Here is a 7075-nt window from a genome sequence, read left to right as displayed (position 1 = left end):
TTTATCCTGAGTGGCTTGCAACTATGCAAAATGCACTATCTACTTTATGGGAGCATCTAACCTATAATAGATGCCCCCCAACGGGGGACTCACAGGGCATCCACGTCCGCCACTAGGCACACACGGGCTGGCCGCTCCGTTTTATTTCTCTGCATCCGCTTGGGCCACATGTCATGGTACGATTGGCTGAGAGAGGAGGGGAAAGAAATATCTATCAGGATCCACGGAAAAAAGGCAGCGGTTCTCCTCCTCCTCTGATTTTTTCCTCTCCCTAGCCGCCTCCCTCCTCCCCGATTTGCTCCTCTCCCGAGGCTCTACTCTTCCAGGTCGCAGCACGCCGCCACGGGAGGAGCGTCGGCTCGCGAGTAGCACCAGCGCCGGCGGCTGATGCAGGAGAGAGAGGAGCAGGTGCACCATCTCGGCGACCTCCTCCGCGGCGGCGACCGAGGCGCGAGTGCGGGCCGCCGCGGGGGCGGCGCGACGGCAGGCTTGCCCTCGAAGCGCGCGTCGACGTGGCGCGGGAGGGCGTCGGCGGCAGAGAGGCGGAGCACGGGGCGGCCGAGCGGGGCCGCCTCGGAGGGCGTGAAGTGCAGCGGCGCGGCGGCCTTGTAGAGGAGCGCGATGCGGTGGCGCCACGCCATGGGGCAGCCGTGGGAGCCGTAGACGCGGACCACGTCGTCGGGGTCAGGGTCGACGGAGACAATCCCCCTCCTCTCCTCTCTTGAGCCGCCACCGGTGCTCTCCACCGAGACGGCGTCGTGTCATGCCATGCCTCCACCATCTCTCTAGGCAGTTGCCTGGCTGAAGCAGTTTGGCCGGACGGATGACAAGCAGCAGCGCAAGACGCTGGCCAACAACACAACAGTCAGCCCTCCTCTGCCTATTCTCTTTGCAAGGATCTACAGGTTTTCCCTCTTCTATTTCTCTCTATCGAACTCTACTCTCCAAGAGTCTGCGATAAAAGTGGAGGCAGGCTCTACCTATTTGATTTAGCTCATAAAACATCTCATCTTGATTTGTGCAGATCTATTTTTACTGCTGTATGGAAAGTGTTTGATGAAAATCCTAGATAAAATTAATCTATGCAAGGAATCGGTCATTGGTAACATCTCATAGGTCTGGTTACAGTTTTGACTATGCATACTATTAAATAGTATGTATTTGTGGAGTGCAGTCTGTAAAAGGACAAAGTGAGACATACCGAAACGCAACTTAGATTCAACCTCCATCTTTTCTAGATTTTTAGACTGAACATTATCACTATTAAACTAGAGTAGTTTTCAGATGCTACATATATATGGCAGGTCCTGATGTCATATGCTGCAAAGAATTTAATTTATGGAGTGAGTTCTATGGATATTTTTGGCTGATTGGTCTTCTCCATTTTTTTAAAGGTGGATTTGGATCTTGGAAACTAAACGATGAAACAATTTAGCCAATGCTGCAATACTCGGATTTCTAAATGTCATGTAGAGGATGAGTGCCAGTGCTACAATTATCCTTGCTGGTTGCTTTGGCATCCTATTCAGATCGACAACATCCATTGCTTTGTTGTTGTTTGATATTGAACATTTTGTGTTCTCACGCAGGTGTTGCTGTGCTTGTGGCCGGGTTGCTCTGGTGGTGATTCCTGATGTTCGATACAAAAAAGAAATCAAGTTTTGCTCTTAGTCCACCGCCATCCCTTCCCTGACTCTTTTTCCTCATGACAAAATTGATTCAGTTTCTTGCATATCTAAAAATTGTACCTGAATATTTCCAGGTTGTGTTTCAGGCATTGATTCGTTGCGGAAGATTTACTTTTACACATGCTGATAATGGTGGCGCTACGATGAGGATCCGAGGTTCCACTCTCTCAGTTAAGATCCACTTTTTGCATTGAATTTGTATGGAATTACTCCAAATTAGTGTGTGCAAAAGAAATATAATCGCTAATTAGTTTTACACTAGAAAAACAATGCGCCAGTATATGAACTTTTCAGTCTTATGTATCCACAAATTAGTGGCTTCTAAAAAAAACTAATAGCATACATAGACTCCTCGTCTGATCCAGGTATGACGTCGATTTGCCGTTCTCCCAGGTTTCTCTCTCTGATCAGTGATTGTCATTAATTCAAATAAGATCATCTGTGTGGGGTATCCTGGATCAGAGTAGCAGACATGGAGATGCCTGCCTGTTCTATACGTTTGTTTTCATGCCTTTCTTTGTTTTTTTAGTTTACCTCTATGTTTTCCTGCTCGCTGAGTCAAGTGGCTCTTTTTTGGTTCGTTATTCCTGCTTGTTCTTTGCTACACTTGAATATTTCATATACCTTTCCACTAATCTCTTGCACTAACCTTCTTTATTAACTTCAGGCAAGAAAATGGATGCATTTCTTGAACTGGTGATAATTACACTTGAAGAAGCAAGGCATGACAAAGAGTAATGAATATTTCTTCCAAGCATAACTATTACCATGCATATGGATGACCTGCTACAAATATTCTCTGTTTGGTGTCAAGACTAATTCTTTACTATTTAATGGCCATGGCGTTCACATGGGTACTGTGATGCTACATAGATTACCTCTTATGTGTTTCTATCGAACATTAGACCAACCTTGATGAAACATAGTTATCATGTTTGATGGGAAACATATATAAGAAACTAAAATAGTTTGCTCTCTTAATCAATTTCTTGCTTGGGGTTGAAGAGCCTGCAGATGGCATAAAACACTAAGAATTTCGTTGGGATGGACATATTTTGAACCCGCACATCGTGCAACACTGCATGGATCAACTCTTGGATTATGCTATGTATTACCTCGAGCATTTTCAGAGGTGACAAATCTTGCATGCAACCTTCCTTTTTCTTCTGGTATGATCAAAACTATATAAAAACCATGAGTAATTGACTGAAATTGTGTGTGTTTCTGATCATGCTAGATATTTCTTATGAGAGCTTCAGTAAAATCCTTCACTTATTGTAAATTTGGCAAGATGCATTGTTTATTTACTGAGAAGTTGTCTCTTATAGATGATTATTCGTAGCTTGCTGGAATAGACTTCTTCAGGTGACACCAATGTCAATTGATTTAAATTTTGCTCATATTTATTCTGACACTTCATCAGTTGTTTGTTCTAATTCCATGTCAGATATAGCTGAGAAGCTACATCAGATGAGTTCTTTACTTCACTAAAGATATTGGTTTCTCCCCCTCACTTAATTTATCTACCGGAAGCTCTTATCCACTTCGCTGACGATACAAGCCACTTGAGGTTTGCATGGACAGATGCATGCTACAATATCTTCACTCTAGGTGTGATTGGAATACATGATCTTTCAGTTTGGTTTCTCTGAAGAACTACAACCTGCCCTTCCTGTTTTAATTGTCATGGTGTGTTCTCGGTACAAGCGATATAGTTAAATTTAAGAAAAATACTAGCTTGCAGCTAAGCTCATTATATTTTTGGTCTATACATGTGATATAATTAAATTTAGTGAAAAATATTAGCTTATGTTGAGGTATTTCAGTTTTGATCATTATACAGTTCACTGCCTTCTGAGCCCATTGTAGGATAAATAGCAAGGTCCTTTGTTTTCTTACGAAGTTTCTTCATAACTAATTTTACTCTGAGGCATTTTCTTGCTGAGTTAAGGTTTTTTTAAAAACGAAGACCATCTATATGAATTAAAGCTGGACATGCTCTTGCTGAGTTACTTCTTGGGCCAGTTTGATTTTTTCATTACATTTTGTCAGATTCCTTTTATCGCATCTTTCGTTTGTATTTGTCCAAACTATCAGAGAACTTGGAGTTGAGACTAAGAATCTATTTTTATCCTCTTTTGTCATATATATCTTGCAGAATGTTCAGCAGGTTATGTGCTATTTTTTCCTCTGGTAAACAGAACTTCCTCTACGTAGGAAGTATATAATGAGTTTGATTGTGTGTTGATATTGAGTGCTCGCAAGAAATTGAAATAGGCTACAGATTACTTTGGTAATCTATGTTCAGTAGCATTTTCCAAATATATGTTTCAGTTATCCTGCAAAAAAGACTTCAGTTGAGTTGAATCCAGTTACAGGACTGAACAATTAGGGATTTGTACATACATATTTCGTTGTGATCTGTGGCACAATTTTTGTTCATGTGCCTTACTAGCTATAGTCTGTAGTATGACACTTATCATTGGTATTGGTTCTACGCTACAGCTTATTTTATGACTTTTGCATAGTTGTCAACATGTTTATACTAAATCTTTTAGCTAGCTCCTAATATTTCACTATTCTATTCTTTTGTAGTACACTTGTGCAGTACATGGTAAGAAGCTTTTGGAATAGGGTGTTCACTAGGGAGTTGGCAATGGCAAGTCTGCAAATATGTCCTGACAAGTTGGTTGTGGATGAACTTCTTGGGCCGGTGTCTCCAATTCTTTCAACTCCTTAGGCAGACGGTAGACGTTCTTATTATTCCAGAATCGGGCAAATGGGATTCAGACACATTCTTGGCTCCTGGCATGGCTCATGCAGATACCTCTTTGTTAAGCTGACTGATGATTTTACTACATGGCAACGTACTAAACGTGGCGTTTATTCAGTCAAGTCAGCCTAAAGCTGACACGAGCTAATTGCCTAAATTTTGGTATCTGAACTTCCTATAAACAGTGTGAAAATAGAGATGACCATGCTTTGTAATCTCAAGTATCATGTCTACTATGACATAGTTGGCAGACTTTATCTTCAGATCATTTGCTATGCTATCTACTGTACTTTGAGAGAGAATGGTTTCACAAGATTTTAGTCTGTAGTATATTCAACCTGTAAGACAAGCTCCCTAACCTTTTTGATGAACAAGGAGGCATCATGCACTAACTGACACTTTTTTGTAGGTCTGCACATTTTCCAGAAACAGCTGTTGTAGGCCAAGAACTGCCTGGAGTTGTCCACCTGTTGCGGTGGCTCCTGTTTGGCTTACTCAATTTTGATGGAAGGAAGGTAAGTTCTTCAGCCTGAGGGCACCCGTGTTGATACATATCTAAACTTTCACTCTAATACATGGTAATTTTGCTCAAATGCTCTAATTGCCTGAACATGTGTTAATCCTTTCGGTGTTTGGCCATGTCAAGTAATATATAACTGCTGGTCATAGTTGATTTTCTTTCATAACACCAAATTTGTAACCTGCCCTACACAGGCTATGTAACTCCAGTACTGGCTGACACCACATGAAGGGTGGTAGGTGAGCAAGGATGTTGTAAACTGCGCGCACTTTCCAGGCGAGAACAGTAGTGTCCCAGATGTAGCAGTTCGTTTTGTAGCAACTTTGTTTCTCTATTTTGCATTAGTTGCCCGGTGAAGTGAACAAGGTGTGCGTGCTTCTGGCTGAGTACATACCTTATAGAGTACTATGTATCTAAAGTTTGTTGTTACCCGTGAACATTTCTGTTAATCAAATCCACAATGTGTCATTGATTCAAAAGACTGAGTTCAGTTAAAAATCAGCCTTGGGACATGCTAAGACAAGATTATCTAGAGAGTACTTTTGATATTCCTTGCTTTTGTTAGTCCTGAAAAAACAGTGTTAGATATTGCAATAATATTTTACATTTTCCTGATTATATGTAAATGTTTGTGATTTTGTTGTTTCATTTTTATCGTAGTTATGTAAACTGTACATAGGTGAGAATTCAGCAGGGTCGTGCGCCAAGGCGCACATCTAAATCTAGTGTATGGAAATACCAACACTGCTACAATTAAAGAGAAAAAATTCAAAATATTACGTTGGTTCAGAATTTATTCGAAGAGAGGAATAAGTTGGATGCTCATAATTATGAGATGTGAAACACATGACGAATGCCACTGAAGGAGATCCATGATAAGTAAGCTAGGATTTGGCCCTATTTAGAGAGGAGAAAAATAAATGGAATGAGGAAAGGAAAGACCTGAAGGAAGGAGGAGAAGAAAATGCTAGAATGCAAAATTATTAGATTATATTTAGTTTGGTTTAGAATTTAGTTAAATTTCTTTCATCTTTGTAATATATAATAAAAACATTTAGAGAAATTTAAATTGAATGCGTGAGGGTATCTCCAGCGGCGCGACGCAAACGGTCGCTGAGCGACCGTTTTCGTCCGCCGTGACCGGAAATGCGTCTGGCACCACCTCCAGCGGGGCGACGCAAAGTGACCGGGCCGTCCGCGGAGACGCAAACCTAGCCCAAATATGCGCCTCGGATGCGTCTCCGCGGATGTCCGGAAAGTGTTCGCTCGCGTCTGGCGGACGTTTCGTCGGGCCTGCCTGGCAGCGACTCTGCGTCGATGCGTCTTCTCAATCGCGCTGCGTCGCTTCGGCAGCCTGCGCCACGTTAATGGCGATGCCTCGGCTGCCGAGCGGCCGCAACCCACCTCCGCCAACCACATTAATGGCAAAGCCACACGTCCCGCGGCGACCGCATGCCTCCGGCCTATATAAAGGGGGCACGCGGTCTTCTTCCTCATCCACTCCTCCAAAGAAACTCTAGCCGCCACAAAGCTCGACCGTAGCGCCGCCTAGGTGTTCCTGCGACGTAGCCAGGCCCGCGAGGAAGTCCATGGCCGGTCCTGGTGGCCGGCGAGGTGGTCGAGGCCGCAGCCCTGGGCGCCCCCGTGGCCAGGGCAGGGGCCGCCGTGGTGGAGCAGCTACGGCCCCACGCTCGCCGTCGCCCGCCCCTCCTCGTCCTCGCAGGAGGAGCACTGCTTCGAGTTCCTCCTCCGCATCGACGACGACCCACTCGGCATCAAGCGGCTCCCGGACAAGTTCGCCGAGTTCGTCGATGGTGTCGAGCCGGCGCATTTGCAGCTACGGGACGCCAGCTGCAACTTCTGCCGCTAGACCGAGGAGGTCCTGTTCGACGGGCCGGGCAAGATGTTTGCACACGGGGTGGGATAAGTTCGCCCGTGACCTCGCGCTCGAGTCTGGCTGCCAGCTCACCTTCCTCTACGAGGGGGACGGCTAGATGATCTTCAAGGTGTTCGACGACACAGCCTGTCGCAGGCACTACCACACCGGTGAATCCGGCTCGGACACCGATAGTTAGAACTTAGAATATTCTTTCT

The 7075-nt window shown here is 44.3% G+C and overlaps 1 long non-coding RNA gene across 21 annotated transcripts; it reads left to right on the top strand.

Moving 5' to 3' along the window:
* Positions 1 to 211: 211 nt before the first annotated feature.
* LOC127294614 (uncharacterized) lies at positions 212 to 5599 on the top strand. Of its 21 annotated transcripts, none has more exons than XR_011754444.1 (6): positions 213 to 905; positions 1025 to 1507; positions 1590 to 1658; positions 1775 to 1858; positions 2356 to 4976; positions 5176 to 5599. It is a non-coding gene; the product is annotated as an uncharacterized lncRNA (long non-coding RNA). The 21 variants fall into 21 exon arrangements; XR_007846875.2 differs by having other exon boundaries at positions 1763 to 1858; XR_007846871.2 differs by having other exon boundaries at positions 1025 to 1858; positions 2356 to 2422; positions 2694 to 2820; positions 2926 to 4976.
* The last annotated feature ends 1476 nt before the right edge of the window (positions 5600 to 7075 follow it).

Source organism: Lolium perenne, chromosome 1 (genome assembly GCF_019359855.2).
Source record: "Lolium perenne isolate Kyuss_39 chromosome 1, Kyuss_2.0, whole genome shotgun sequence".
NCBI classification, from domain to species: Eukaryota; Viridiplantae; Streptophyta; class Magnoliopsida; order Poales; family Poaceae; genus Lolium; species Lolium perenne.
The sequence above is the reverse complement of the archived record's forward strand: the minus strand, read 5'-3'. Positions and strand labels throughout refer to the sequence as shown.